This window comes from Petaurus breviceps, unplaced genomic scaffold (genome assembly GCF_028583685.1).
Source record: "Petaurus breviceps papuanus isolate PSGF00001 unplaced genomic scaffold, PetGlider_PUasm1.0 187, whole genome shotgun sequence".
Taxonomy (NCBI): domain Eukaryota; kingdom Metazoa; phylum Chordata; class Mammalia; order Diprotodontia; family Petauridae; genus Petaurus; species Petaurus breviceps.
In genome coordinates, this window is record NW_027185799.1 from 26,043,323 (window position 1) to 26,060,355 (window position 17,033).

The following is a 17,033-nucleotide window of genomic DNA, read 5'->3' on the forward strand; positions in this document are numbered from 1 at the left end:
ATCTATCTATCTATCTATCTATCTATCTATCTATCTATCTATCTATCTATCTATCTATCCATCTATCTATCTATCCATCTATCCACTTAATTCAAGACCAAAGCTGACTCAGATGACAAATATCCCGAGGATACAAACAGTCCCAAGGAATTAAAGTACAATTTACTTTATATCTACCTACCTATTGCATGCAAAAATGAACAGAAATGCAGAGTCAAGCTGTTATATTTCTGCTAGTGACTAGGTACATGTATCTTAATGCGTACCTTTCCTTACTGTTTTTGGTAGTACTGCTATTAGCTTGTCCTTCGATTTGTTTGAAGTTTTGGGTTTTAAGGGAGTTTTGTTTTTAATGCAGGTCTGCTGGAAATATAGATCAAACAGGGAACTGAACACAATGAGTCTAAACTGGAAAGCAAATGAAACTTTCTGAAAATTATTTCTCTCTGCAGAAATACATGTAATTATGTTCAGATCACTTGTCAGTTTTCCAATCAATAAAATCTGCTAATTTTTGTATAAGTTGTTAAGATTTCACCACATATAGGGGTTCATTTTTGTCAACAGTTTAACAATCTCCATTTGCAGTTTTTGCTCCCTTCATTTTCTTTTCCACTGTCATTTAAATTTGATCAAACAAAATCCAAACCCCAAATGTTTCTGTGGCATAAGCAGTAAAACCAGATCTTCTCAATAACCAGGGGAAGATTTTATTTTCAAACATGAAAAGTCATAAGATTTCTTCTCTGGAATGCTAAAAGATCAATGAAAACCAGCGTATAAGGACCTGAACAGTCAGTCCAAGTAACAGTTCAATTCTAAACAGACAATTCAGTATTAGTGATGTTTATTCCAAAGGCAAGGTAGACGTAATTCCAAATCTGAATGAACAGACTCTCTACAAGAATATACTTTATAATATGAAAAAAGATAAATTTTAAGTGTATAAAAGCTGTCAGAGTTATATAAAATGGAGCAGTTAAGAATATAGAAATTACAGCAATTATAAAGATCTAAGTTACTTTGTTAAGAAATCAAACTTTTTAAAGGCAAAAAGAAGATAAAAATGCCCCGTCTGCTTATCTAGAAGTCAGACTTTTCCTTTTCTTTTAACCTTTATTTGGAAGTCAAATTTTAGTAGCCACAGTCACCAAGCAGTTTAAACCATTTTAAGTCTTATACTTTATTCATAGTAAGAATAAGCCCCTGAAAAAATCTGAATTCAAGAAAAAAAATAGCTACCACAAAGTCCACGAACTCCATAAGAGTCCCATTACCTCCAGATTCTTACCCAAACAACAGTGTATAAAAATTGTGGCAGCTGAAAATGAACAGTAAAGAAGTAGAGAGCTGCAAGATGCTAATGAAAGCAGGAGAAGGAGGTAAAGGAACTACAAAAAGACTGAAAAACCACATAAGCATAACAATATGGGATTCATTTTAAGGCAGAGGGAAATTGCTAGACATCTTAAAAATCCTGAAGTCATTAATAACCCAGTATAGTACAGTAACTGATATTCAATAATGACCCCGGATCATCAAGAAAAGGTTCGATTCTGTTCAATATGCTCTGTTCAAGAGAGGCAATATGATGTAGTGGAGAGAGTTGGCCTTGGTGTTAAGACCTGGGTTTGAGTATTGCCTCTGCACATATTAGCTATGTATATAGCTATGGTCAAATAACTTAACTTTACTATCTAAGGCAACTCTCTAGGACTATAAGTTGCAGGAAAACTGCCAAGTTTCCACACTGATGAAGTCACAAATTCAAACCAAAACAAATATTATGTTCAAAAAGGGCAGAAGTATGTAATTCATACTTCAAAATATTTCCAAAAAGATGGGTTAGGAAAAAAATGTTGCTTAAAGGAGAAAGCTTAAGTTATCTGGAAAATTAATTTACATGAAATTTATTTACCAGCATTGCCAAGGGAAATAATGTATTACTTAATCTAGAAATATTCTAATATGCTAAAGAACATGAAACTTAAAAGATTCCCCATTCATATGTATATTTCCATTTCTTCCCTGCAATTTATCTTCCCACTTCTAATTTTTTTTTGCTTTTTGGAGGGCAAATGGGGTTAAGTGACTTGCCCAAGGTCACACAGCTAGTTTTTGTGTTAAGTGTCTGAGGCCCTATTTAAACCTAGGTCCTCCTGACTCCAGGGTCGGTGCTCTATTCACTGCACCACCTAGCCACCCCTCCCACTTCTATTTTTACAACAGTCTTTATTCAACTTTATTCAAACCAGGTCTAGGTATGAATTAATTTTTTTAAGCTGTCTTTCAGAAGTATCCTTGCAGAAAAATTTATAAACCTAACTTTTTTTTTAAAGTAGTGACCCCACTTACATGTATCTTTCCATCCCTAAATAGCATAACCATAGAAACCTAGTAGTAATCACCTTATCAGGATGTTAACAGTCAAATATTTAATGAATCCCTCTTCAAAACAGTTTACCACAGAAAAATAGGACAGTAATAAGCATCAACAATTTATATAGCAGACTGAAAAACTAAGGGACTATGCCTATAAGTAAGACTAATAAAGTAAACTTAAAACTGCTCAGTAATGATCACCTACTATGAGAAGATTTAAGAGGGGGAAATTTGCCCAATAGTCAAATATGATTGAAGAGGGATTACCCACACTATTCTAGCCAAAATCTCATACATAAATTAAGAATGTTTTATGGTTAAGACAAAGTTGTTTGGCAAGACTGAAGAATTTGAGGTGGCAATTCAAACAGGATAACAATAAAATGTTATTACAAAGAGTGTAAAACCAGACAGTAACACTCATACTAATTTGGGGAAAAGAACCAGATCTCAAACTGTACTTCAAAGCAGTAGTTATCAGAATGATGGCTAAAAAATAGAGAGGTTAGTTAGTGGAATGTTGGACATGCAATATATGAAGCAAGAGAAGTGATTATTAATAACCAATGATTTGGGGAAATTCAGATTTCTCCCTTTTTCAGACTAAAAAAAAAAAAAAAAAAAGACTTCAGACTCTAATCGTTGAGCTAAACTTTTTCCTCTATCCAGACCCCACCCAAGTGGGGCAGTTATTGGGTTCTACTCAGGTTTGGGTAGGGATAAATATTTTTAATAGATAGCTGAAGAGGAGGAGAAGAGGGGACACTTAAGAATTAGTCACTATAATCAAAGTTCAAGTCCAGCCCCTCATTGCACTATTCATTCTCTCATCAACTGTTAACCAATCAGAGTTGAATGCCTACCTTCAGAACATCCCTCTTCTGATTATGCCCATACATAATGGGGCTGAGCCCATTGCCATCATTGTTTTTGGCCTAAGAGCGTGATGCTTGTAAATGACCATCCTGTTATTAAAATGCTGACATTATTAATAAAATGATTAAATTACACAGAAATGTTTCTCAAACCTTTTTTATTTTATTAATTTTTTGGTCTTTATTAATTTGTTTGTTTACTTTTAGTTTACAAGATTCAGTTCCACAAATCCTTGAGTTTATCATTTTCTCTCCCTCCTTTCACTTCCCCACCCCCATGGCAGCATATAATCAAGTATAGAATATGCAAATGCTTTCACATTATACACTAGTCAGGTTATAAAGAAAGATTGTATCAGATGGAATAAACAATGGGAAAGGGGAAACAAAACCAAACAAGAAGAAGAAAAAGAGAGCAGGTAGTTTGCTTCAATCTGGATTCAAACTCAGTTCTTTCTCTGGATGTAGACATCTCTCTTCATCACGAGTCTTTTGGGGTTGAGGAGAGTCCAGTCTATCAAAGTTGGTCGTCACATATATGTTGTGTCTGTGACCGTGTACAAATTTCTCCTGGTTCTACTCTCTCAAACCTTTTTAAATGCTACAAAAGTAAATAAACCTGAGGGGTGGCCAGGTGGCTCAATAAGTAAGAGCACCGGCCCCAGAGTCAGGATGGCCTGGGATCGAATCTGGCCTCAGGTACTTAGGACCACACCCAGAAATAACTGGCCGTGTAACCTTGAGCAAGTTACTTGACCCCAATTGCTTAAAAAAAAAAAAGTAAATAAACCCGGTACTTTAGTGTTCAATAAACCCAAAGACCCCAGTTATGGGGGTAAAGACCCAATACTGGACAAAAACTGTAGTTAAGTACAAATTAGGTTTAGACAACTATCCCATACTATATACTAAGCTAAGTTCTAAATGGATACATGATTTACACATAGAAGATCACATTATAAATTTGAGGGACAATGAAGTATTTTTATATATAGATGTATAGAGGAAGACTTCATGACCAAACAAGTGATAGAGAAGATTATAAAAGATTTACAAGGTTTTGCACAAATCAGACCAATACAATTAGAAATAGAAGGGGATAGGCAACTGGGGGGTGGGGGAGGTGGGGAAATCTCTACAGCAAGTTTTTTTTAGGGGGAAAAAAGTCTCATTCCAAGATATAAGGAACTCATTCAAATTTAAAAGAATAAGAGCTATTTTCCCACAAAAAGCCAAAGGATATAAACAAACTGCTTTTAAAAAGAAGAAATTCAAGCTATCAACAATCTGATGAAAACAGGGTGGAGCAATCAGAGATAGCAGAGAAATACAAATTGAAATAAGATGCTTATCCTCCATTTCTTCCTAAAGAGTGGAGCTTTTTGCACCACCCTCTAATAAACAGGGCAGAGAGCCAGGAAGAGATAGAGCCCTGATCTGGTCTTTTGGGATCTTTTAGGATAATAAAGTTTTCCCAACAAAGAATTTCCCCAGGGCATAGTGACATCAAAGAAGTCCCAAAGTAGTGCAGTCATATGGGAAATGAGATGTTTTTCCTGAATTCTCTCTTTAAATGGAGGCTTTGGAGGTCATGGATCAACGCTCCAATCAGAGGGGCAAAGAGTAGTTATGAGGTATGAGTACCAATGCTCATTAGATCCTAAAGAATGATGAAATAATACAATCCAAAAGAATATGTGAATCTGATGAGGCGCAGGCTCTGGGAACGCCCTTGAGCTCTCTTTGAATCTTTGAGGTACAGGCTCTGGGAACCCCGTTGAACTCTGACTGAATCCTCCCATTTGATGAGGCATTTGCATGAGGCCATAAGCGTTTCATTGTGGCTCTGCCCAAATCTTTGTTACTAGCTTGGCCCTCCATTGTCCATGTACTTCCCATCCTTGAGCCTATCAAAATATCTATACCCAAATCAACCTGACCTTATTAACTCCTCCTGAAGATCCTCCCCAAACTCAATAATGGAGTCTGACCTTATCTGACTCCTCCCAAAGACCCTTCCCAAACTCCTCCCCCAGACCACCCCTAGAGTCCTCCTACAACCTTTCTGTATATAAGACCCCATCTTGTCTCCATGTGGTGTGAGAGCACCAGAGAATTTTCTAGCAGACTTACTCTGTGTCCAATACAAGTGAACTTTTAATAAACTTTGCTTTTCTTTGCCTGAGAGAAGACTTGAGTTGAATTCATTCAGCAGGACCTGGCATGTTGGTATTTTGGGGTCTCAAGTACCCCTAACCTTAACAGACACCAGAAGTATAAGCCAGATTCTTTCCATTCTCTTGGTGCTAGAGAACTGGGAAAACTTCAGATACTTTTTTGTGGGTTTTGTTTTGTTTGTTTTTCAAGGTTTTAAAAAAACAAGGTTGTTTTTTTTTTTTTTTGCAACACTGTTTGGCCTCAATATCACCCAGAGGACCATGAATTGTGGCCAGTTTGGGGGATTTTAAAAGATAATACTCTCTTGCAGTCAGAATTATACTGTTGAAGAGAAGGAAGATGGATCGAAGTTGCCTATTTAATGGACTTCATTGAACTTTCTCAGAACAAGGTTCTCAGGAAAGATTGTGAGATGTTTGAAGCTAGAGCCCCTCCACAAAGGGGCAACAGGGACCAATTAAATGACCCCCTTCCTATGGCTTCAGCCCCAGCCCCTCCCCCCCAGGGACCCCTGCTCAGCTCCCAGCCACTGAGGTGCCTCCCTCTGTGGCCCCTTCTCCTGAGGCAACACCCACTCAGGCCTCAGGCCCTACCCCCTAGGCAGTCATAGAGGTATCTCCTCTTCTGACCCCTTCCACTCCTCAAGTGCCAGCTGACCTTCCCCCTTGCCAGCTGGATCAGTCTGATCCATTTAAGTCAGCAACACCCAGTCACTCCCTCACAGGAAGTGGGGCTTCCAATCTCCCTTCCCAAACCGTCTCCACATCACCTTCAGGGCTTTTTCCCCTAAGGGAAGTGGTTCTCTCACCTGATGAGACAACTAGAATGCATGTTCCATTCTTCATTTTGCATCTCAGTAAAATTAAAGAAAAATGGGGAAAGTTCTCCGAAAATCCAACAAAGTTTACTGAAGGCTTTCAAGACATATCCCTACAACGTGAGCTTTCTTGGGATGATTAGCATATCCTCTTCTCCACCTGTTGTTCCACTGAGGAGAAGAGGAGAATATGGGAACAAGCACCAAAATTTGGGAATCGTTTGGCTAGCAATGACCCCAGAAAATACCCCCCAGTAGCAGCTGCTGTTCCCACTAGTGACCCAGGATGGGATTATCAAATCTGGAAGGATAGGGAGAAGAGAGAACATATGGTCCTTTGCCTGTTAGAAGGCCTAAGAACTGCATTTCAAAAACAAGTAAATTATCAGAAAGTTAGGGAAATTACTCAGACAGATAAAGAAAACCCCACCCTTTTCCTAGATAGATTTGTAGAAGCTATGAAAAGGTATACAAATTTAGATCCTGATACTATAGAAGGGGCAGCAATCTTTAACATGTATTTTATTAGTCAGTCTGCCCCAGATATTAGGAGGAAACTGCATAAATTGGCAATGGGACGCCAAACACCTCAGGCCCAATTACTAGAGACGGCCTTTGGAGTCTTTAATAACAGAGACCTGGTTGCAGCAGAGGAGAAAATGCAGGGAACTAACCAGAGACAGAGAACATGCTCAATTCCTGGCTGCTGCCATGGCCAGGAAAAGCCCCTCCAGGGGACCCCCTTGGAGGAAGCCCAGTCTCTTGGGCAGGGGGAAAACCTTCTTTTGATGCCACAAGAGGGGTCACTGGTCCAAGGAGTGCCCCTCCAGAAGCCCCCCCACAGAGGGAGTCCCAGGAACAAAGGCCTCTAGAACCGTGCACATCTGACCAGGAGGGACACTGGAGAAAGGATGGTCACTGTGGTAAAAGTGGTGGAGCCACCTCCCAGTACCCTGTCCTCCAGTCTTCTCAAGACTCGGAATGATGGGGAAGCCTGGGGCTTGGCAATGCTCCCACCTTCTCCATTTCCCTTGCTGAGCCCTGGACAAGCATCTAGATCAAATGTAAGGTTACTTGATGTCTGATTGATATGGGAGCTACTTTCTCTATTTTAATTAGTTACTCTGGCCCTACTCAGCCCTCAACCCATAGGGTCATGGGCATAGAAGGGAAAACAAAGGGATGTCCCGAGACATACCCCCTCCCCTGCCTATTTGACGATCTGTTGTTTGAACATTCCTTCCTTATTATCTCCTCTTGCCCTGCCCCCTTGTTGGGAAGGGACCTAATGGTGAAATTGGGGAGTCAATTTTCTCTAGTTAAACCTCCCATCTCCCTTTGCCGTCTGTTCACCAGACCCCTCCCCTCACATTCCCCCAGAAGTGTGGGAGACAGCTGAGCCAATTGTCTGGGATCAGGGAATTCCTGAGAGAGCTAGTCATGCCACCCCAGTTACTGTTCGCCTCTGAGAACCTAATGTGTTCCTCCATCACTGTCCATATCCAATCAAGCCCGAGGCCTGGGAAGGACTACAACCATTAATTGAAAAATTCCTAAAATATAAAATCCTTGTCCTTTGCCAATCTCCATTTAACACCCCAATTCTTCCCATGGAAAAGCCTAATGGAGAATACTGGATGGTTCAAGATCTCAGGGCTGTTAACAAAGCTGTCACCCCTATACACCCCATAGCCCCCAATCCATATACAATACTTACTCAAATCCCTAGGGGTACTGAAATAATAAAGAATTATGTAAAAGAAAATGAGAATGAGAGAACATAACTGAAATTTTGGGGATATAAGCAAAATCAATTCTTATTCAAAAAATTCTCTTTCTAAAATACTTCTATCAACAGAAGAGGGCAAGAACAGATCAGCGAATAGGGCATGTAACTAAAAAACAAAAGAAAATAGAAACCTGAAAAGTAACAAATTAAAAAACACCAACTGAAGACAAAATTAGATATTTTAAATATCAAAGATAAAATTGAAAACAAACAACTGTCATAATTTGATATACTTGCCAAACAGAGGGCGAACATAAATTTAGAATAAAAACTCATTTGCAAAATGTTATGGAGGACAGTGGGGCAGAGTAGATAGAGCACCTGGGTTAAAGTAAGGAAGAGCTGAGTTCAAATCCAGCCTCAGACACTTATTAGCTATGCGACTCTGGGCAAATCACTTAATCCTATTTGCCTCAGTTTCCTCATACATAAAATGAGCTGACTCCAGTATCTTTGCCAAGAAAACCCTAAATAGGGTCACAAAGAATCAGATAGGACTGAAACAATGGAACAAAAAGAAGTAATCCATACCATATTATCAAGGATGATTTGCATAAAAGAAGAGACTTACAAAAACCGACATTCTGGGTATGTATGATTAGAAGGGGATAAGGGATGGGCTCTACATTAGTCAGGAAGTTATAATAAAAAAAATGTGGATGGCATTAAATTGGCATCTATAAACTAACAAAAGAAACAGAGGTAGACCTCCAATGCATTAAGTAGATCTGCTATGGAAGATACATGGAGAAGAATAGCATAGAATGAGAAGGTATAGATGTACTGCAATCTACACTAGTAGAGGGAGTAAGTACCCTTTATCAATGAGACCATGAATCTACTGAAGGACAATTTTATTACTTCAAAGTACATAAAGTAATTAGAAACACACTAATATAGTAAATAGCATAGTTAAATGAAGGCCTTAATTTTATGAAAACTACTTATTATCTTATCAGTGGTTCATAAGTAAATAATTAGTATATTAATGGCTCAAGTAAATATTTCTGAAACAAATGTAGATGTATTATAAGCATTTTCTTATGTAGCATGAAACACTCTCTGCAATTATACTATTAAATTATTGCTCTCTGAATATTGTTCATGTAAACTTCTGCTAAGCCCCTGCCTAAACTCTCACAAATTTGGAGTTAATGGTTTCCTAATTAATGTTTACTATATTTGAAACTAAATATCAGCATGGTTGATTGTAAAGTACAGAGATCAAATGGTGACTCAGAAAAGAATTAAATAATCTAAATATGCAGTATCTTGCTTAAGTTCCTCAATACTCTCGCCTTCGGAAATCCTATCCATTCCAATGGCTTCAGCTATCATTTCTACAAAGATCATTCCGAAATCTTTATCTCCATACCTTAACTACCTTTTACTTCCCAAGCCCACACTTAACTACTGATGTTTGTTATCTCAAGCTCAACTTGTCTAAAACCAAATTCAAAACTATGAAATATTTTATCAAATATTTATCATTCAGAAGAAAGGCCCCATACTATTGGGGAAGATAAAGCACATATATAAGTAGGGAAAGTTGGAATATAATAAAGGCAAACAAGAAAACCAGATAAATGTACCATAAGAAATGGGAAGAGCAAGATTATTCCAAAACAACAACAAAAATGTAATATACCTTTCTCACAGTCACTTAGGTTCAAAACCTCAGTCAGGGGGCGGCCAGGTAGCACAGCGAGTAAGAGCACTGGCCCCAGAGCTGGGATGACCTGGGATTGAATCCAGGCTCAGACACTTAGCACCCACCCAGAAACACCTGGCCATGTAACCTTGAGCAAGTTAACCCCAATTGCTTAGGGGCAGCCAGGTGGTACAGTGAGTAAGAGCACCAGCCCCAGTGTCAGGATAACCTGGGATCGAATCCGGGCTCTGATACTTAGCACCACACCCAGAAATAACTGGCCATGTAACCTTGAGCAAGCAAGTTACTTAACTCCAATTGCTATAAAAAACAAAAAAAAAACAAAACACCTCATAGTCAGAATGTAACAGAAACTGTTTCCTAGTGCTGCCACTCAGTAAATGTTTGACTGGACAAACTCTTGAAGGCTCATTTTCTTTTCTATAATGTGTATAATACCAATTGCAGCATCTGCCTCATATTGTTGCTATACTAATTATGAGAGAACACACATAAAAGCCTCTTGTAACCATAAAGCACCATATAGTGATCCTCCATCTAATCAATTCTTTTCTAATCTATCCTTTACATTGTTGCCTGAGAATTCTTCCTAAAAGACTTTTCCACTAAAAAAACAAAAACAAAAGCAAACTCAGACAAGCAAACAAAGCTCAAAACCTTCAGTGACTCCCCATAGCTTGCCAAATAAAATATGGACCCCTGGTCCATATCTCCTTACTGAAGCCTTCCTTGACACTTTCTCCACTCTCAATCTCCTCAAATTTCTAATAGCACTTTGCCTGTCCACAACAAATTCAAAATAACCATCTAATTACTCTAGGGGTTTAGATATCTATACTGATAGAAGTACTCAATCTAATAAAATCACAACTCCCTTAAGTACTGAAATATGTTCAATGCCATACGCACTGAATACAAAGAATGTACAAAGCAATACAAAGAATGTACAAAAAGTCAGAAAAGGAAAACATCACTTTTGGTTGGATTATTCATGGAATGGTTGGGTCATAAAGGATTAATAAGAGCTCAGACAAGGAACAAAATAAATTGTGTAAACAAATAGCACAAAACATTACTGCTAAGGTGGAATGAAAAAAATTGTGGTTTTCTGAATTGTTGAGGCCAAAATCCAGCACCGTCTGGAGGACAACCCACCAGTAATGTCTCTCCAAAAACTAGCTATGTCTTAGCTAGAGCAGGATCAGTCTATCACTGGGCCCAAATTCCAGCCTTTTACATCTTGGAAGGACTTGTCAGATCTTACACTGTGGTAGCATAGTTTCTGATAATCCAAGGTCATATCTATGACAAGACAATAATGTAGGGTTTTAGAGAAAATATTCCAAAAAACAGAACAAAAGAGAACATGGCCCAAGAGAGCTACTTTTTCATGAGTAAGGGTAGTAAAGGTAAGAGTAATAAGATTCATCTCAATTAAAATAATCACAAAAGGCTTAGACACATAAAACAACTCAATCTACTCCACTATAATGTGTGACTGTCAATCAATTAGAGAGGATTGTAGGGTTTGGGTCACTGGATGAAGGCAGATGGTGCCCCAAAAGAAACATCTTATAACTAGCTAAAAGAATCAGACATACCCCTGACCCTACATATAAAAATAGCAATAAGTTAAGCAGTGGGACAGTCCAGCAAAGGAAAATTCCCCATTCTAGACCCCCTGAGTAAGGATTATTCTTTTGAAAAGGAGAAGTTTTAAAGTGACACATATTTTGAAAAGACATGCACAAAAGCTAAAAGATAGCATACCTAAATCAAGATAATGTACAGAAAAGTAGTAATGAACATGTAAGAATAGTGCCAAGGGGACTAATGCCCAGAATAAGTCGAGACTCACCAAAAATTATATTGGGGTACATTCTGGAAAGCATTCTCTATTTGTTAAACTGTTCGTGCCCTTTGACACAAACATTCCACTACTGGAAATGAACGCTCTCCCCCTAAAAGCTACTAACAGAAAGATCAATAAACACAAAAAATCATAACAGCATTAATTCTTATAATAAAACGGTGGAAATAAAATTCCCAACAAATGATCACGGAATGGATAAAATGATGTATTACTGTAACAATACTACAATGCTGTACAAAATGGAAAATATAAAGAATTCAGAGAACACAAGAAGACTAGCAATGTGATTACTAGTACACTAGTCATTAGTAATGTAATTGAAGTAACATAATACAAAGAAGGTAGAACCAATTTTTTTTTTTAAAACTAGACCAATACAGACAAGGCCTGGGATAATGTGAATAAAGTCAAATTTTAGAGGCCACAAAACTCTACTCAAACAACAGAATATATCCCTTGTCTCTTTTTAATAATAAACAAATTGTTTTCAGGGAATATATGTGTACGGAGGGAACGAATGAGTGGTGGGAAGGGTTTAATCTTTAAGAAAGTATCAATAAATTTAATTTTTAAAAATATATTGAGGACATAACATAGTTTATGTCTTTGCACCCACCATGGTACCTAACACACTGCTCAGCTCCTGACAGGTATTCAATACTTAATGAATTTCTGGCACTACTCGTATGTGAAATAATTCTTTTATATTTGTCTTCTGTTATTCCTTTTTTTTTAATCAAATGCTTTATTAACTTCTAGTTTACGTCATTCACTTCCACAAGATTTGGAGTTACAAATTTTCTGCCCGTTTTTCCCCTACCCACCACCCCAAAATAGCGATCCCACTGGATATCCCCTCCTCCAATCTGCTCTCTCCCATACCCCCTCCGACTTTCTAGTAGGGCACGGTGGATCTCTATGTCCCAGTGCATGTATATCTTATTTCCCAGTTACATGTAAAATAATATTGATAATAGTGTATATATATATTAAACATTTTATTTTAAAACTGAATTCCAGATTCATTCCCTTCTTCCCTTGTCATCCACCCTTACTGGGAAGATAAGCAATTCAATATAGGTTGTACATGTGTAGCTATGCAAAACATTTCCATAGTAGATATATTGTGAAACACTGACTATATTTCCCTCCCTTCTATCCCACCTCCCACTTGTTCTATTCTCTACTTTGATCCTGTCCCTTTTCAAAAGTGGGTGCTTCCGACGTCCCTCCTCCCCAACCTGACCTTTGACCCCTTTCCCCCCTATTCTCCTGTAGGGTGAGATACCCTATTTAGTGTGTATGTCAGTGCCTCCCTAAGCCAAATTCAGTGAGAATAAGGTTGACCCAGTCCCTTTTGCCTTCCTCTTCTTCCCCTCCATTGTAACCATTTTCCCTTACCTCTTCTATATGAGATAGTTTACCCCATTTTGTCTCTCCCCATTTCCTTTCATTATATTCCTCTCTCACCTCTGAATTTCACCTTTTAAGTATCATCCCTTTCCACTAAATTGGTCCTGTGCCCTCTGTTTAAGTATACCTGTACACATATATACACACACTCACATATGTATTCATACGCCCATATACCTTCCTATATAGACACGTGTGTATACATTTCTATTCCCTTCATTTATTCTCATACTAAGAAATGTTTCATAATTATTGTTTTTCCATGTAGGAATGTTAACAGTTCAACTTTGGTAAGTTCCTTATGATTTCTTTTCCCTCTTTACCTTCTCATGCTTCTCTTGCTTCTTGTATCTCAATGTCAAATTTTCTATTCAACTCTGGTTTACTCATCAAGAATGCTTGAAAGACTTTTATTCCACTGACTGACCATATTTTCCCCTGAAACGTGATACTCAGTTTTGCTGGGTAGGTGATTCTTGGTTTTAATCCCAGCTCCTTTGACCTCTGGATTATCATATTGCAAGCCCTTTGGTTTATCAGTGTAGAAGATGCCAGATCCTGTGTTATCCTGATTGTGTGTCCACAATATTCGAATTGTTCCTTCCTGGATGCTTGTAATATTTTCTCCTTGATCTGGGAATTCTGGAACCTGGCTATAATATTCCTAGGAGTTTTCTTTTTTTGGGATCATTTTCAGGAGGTGATCAGTAGATTCTTTCAACTTCTATTTTGCCCTCTGGTTCTAAAACATCCAGGCAATTTTCCTTGAGAATTTCTAGGTTCTTTTTTTGATCATGGCTTTCAGGTAGTCCAATAATTTTTAAATTATCTCTCCTGGATCTATTTTCCAGATCAGTGGTTTTCTCAATGAGATGTTTCACACTGCCTTCTATTTTTTCATTTGTTTGGATCTGTTTAATAGTATCTTGATTTCTCATAAAGTCATTGGCTTACATTTACTTCAATCTAATCTGAAGGAATGATTCTCTTCAGTGAGTTTTTGAGATTCTTTTTCCATCTGGAAAATTTGGCTTTTTAAGGCATTCTTCTCCTCATTGCCTTTTTGAGCCTCTTTTGCCATTTGGATTAGTCTATTTATAAGATGTTATTTTCTTCAGGCAAATTGTTGACTCTCATTTCATAATTTTCTTGCATCATTCTCATTTCTCTTCCCAATTTTTCCTCCACTTCTCTTATTTGGTTTTCAAAATCCTTCTTAAGGTCCTCTATTCCTTGTAACCAGCTCGTATTTTTCTTGGAAGCTTTTGGTGCAGGAGTTGTGACTTCACTGTTTTCCTTCTGTTCCATGCTTTGCTCCTTTTTGTCCCCAAAATATAAGTGTAAAGTTGGATTGCTCTTCTTGGTTTGCTCCCTTTGCCTTCTCATGTTGCTACTCAATTATTTGACTTTTGAGCTTTTTGCCACCGTAGGACTCTGCCACCAGACAGGAGAGCTTCGTCCCAAACGCTGGGGTTTTCTCAGCTACCGAAGATATTAGTTGGGTGCCCTCTCTGAAGCCTCCACATGCTCTGGCAAGCTGGTCACACACCCCAGGACCTCTACTCCAGACAGTGATCCAGATCCAAGCAGCTTAAAGCAAGAGAAATTACCCCTCAGACTGGTTGCTTGGTCCCCCTACAATCTGCAGGCCAGAAGCTAAAGCTGCCACATGGCGGTAGCTGCATGGCCATGGTGCCTCAGCAGCTTCTTACCCCAGGGGCAAAGGCTGACCACACTCCCAACTACTGGATCCCAAAGTCCACAATGCACTGGCCTCTCACTTTGTCTTTAGCATCTATGTGTTAATAATTCTGGAAACCGCCACAGCTACAGGTGATCTGAAGTCCCTCCAGCTTGCGGCTGGTCAGGCCACTTTGGGGCTAAGACCTCCCACTCGTGCAGGGCTGGGGTCAGCTCCCAGAGTGCTGCGCTGGCCACTTGCTGCCGGCCTGCCAGGCTGTCCTCAGGGGGAGGTTAACTTCTCTGTGTTATTTTGTGGGTTCTATAGCTCCAAAGTTTGTTCACAGTCACCTTTTACATGAATTGGATGGGGTGGGAGCCGGAGCCACTCAGAGGTCCTGTTTCTACCCTGCCATCTTGACTCGGTCCCCTGCATTTCTGCCTATTATTCCTTCTAACTTTTGGGCTGGGAATATTCTTTAAGGTCTGAGTTTATTGTATATCTCCATGCTACAATGGTTTCTTTATATGCCTCTATGTTTTAGTCCACATCAGTATTATTTATTGTAATATAAATTTTATTTTTCAGAGATTTCTATCAAAGACAGCTCAGTGGGTTAATCAGGCCTTAGATACTTACTAGCTGTGTGACATCTGTGTGAGTCACCTAATCTCTCTTTGCCTCAGTTTCTTTAACTGAAAAACAGCACCTACATATCAGGATTGTTGTGAGGACCAAATGAGATATTTGTAAAATGTTTACACACAATACCATGAACATTGTAGGTGCTTTAGAAACGCTTACTGAAAAAACTGAGGAGGTGAGAACAGCAAGTGGTAGTGAGAGAAATGAGAAAGCCACACTGACTCCATCTTGTGACAAGTCTGGAGCTAGGTCAGTTCACTTTCTATTCAATTACAGGTCTAACCCAGTTTCTGTCTTGTGAGAAAATGTTATTCAACTGTGGGAATTGTGAGAAAATCGTATTTATTGTTTGAACCTAGCCTTGTGTGGCTGGGAAAGTGTTTAGAAGCCCTTAACTAGACTTGCATGAACTGATGCTGAGTGAAGTGATCAGAACCAAAAAAACAGTGTACAAAGTAACAGCAACATTGGGCCATGACTTAGCTCTTTTCAGCAATGCAATGATCTAAGACAATTCCAAAAGACTCATGATGGAAAATGTTATCCACATCCAAAGAAAGAATTATGGAGTCTGAATGCAGATTGAAGCATACTATATTTCTTTTTGTTGTTTTCTTTCCCGTGGTTTTCCCCTTTGGTTCTAATTCTTCTTTACAACATAACTAATGTGGAGATATGTTTAATATGATTGTACATGTATGACTTAGATTATATGCCATCTTGGAGAGGGGAAGAGAATTTTTTTTTGGTTAGGTCTTTTTTTTTAACCTCATTTCTAGTTTTTTTTTTTTTTTTTTTTTTTTTTTTGCTTTTTGGGGGGGGAAGGCAGGGCAATTGGGGTTAAGTGATTTGCCCAAGGTCACACAGCTAGTAAGTGTTAAGTGTCTGAGACCGAATTTGAACTCAGGTCCTCCTGACTCCAGGGCTGGTGCTCTATTCACTGCACCACCTAGCCGACCTGGAAGAAAATTTAAAATTCAAAATCTTATAAAAGTGAATGTTGAAAACTAAAAATAAAGAAACCCTTAACTAAAGACCTAGGCTTTGTCAATCAGAAACCCAACTAGATCCAAAGATTGATGCAAGGAGTTTTCTCACAATTATGCATCTCATGCAACAAATTTTTTTATATGAAAACTGTTTCCATGGTAACAATTACTTGGGGGGAAGTGGGACACCTCTTTTGCTGATTTCAGGGAATGTCACTTATTCATTCTTCTCCTCCCAATTTGGAAAGCCCCTAATCTTCCTTCCAACTTGAAATCAGATTACCTAATTTCATATCCTGGCTAATTGTTTTCTTTTAATTAATTGATCTTATTAGATTGGTTTTGATGCATAAAAGTTTGTCTCCTCCTGGGTTTGGGGTCTAGTGCCAAAGCTGGGGAGGCCTGGTCTTTGTTGAGCAATTGGTATGCATTGCTTAATAAATCAATATGCTAGGAAGGTCAAACTTTTGTTTTCCTTGTTTTCTTTCACCCACCATATTATTTCCTCCCTTTCTTTCTTCCTGCTCATTCAGCCCTATGATCATTTGGAGTCAATATCAATGAACTCAGAACTATATCTAGAGACTGAAGTGGCTCCCAAAAAGTTAATGCAAACTTAGACTACATTAATAGCTGTATAGTGCCTGGAACAAAACAAACTGCCTACTGTACTTTGACCTGATCAGACTACATCTCAAATGCAAAGTTCACTTCTAAAT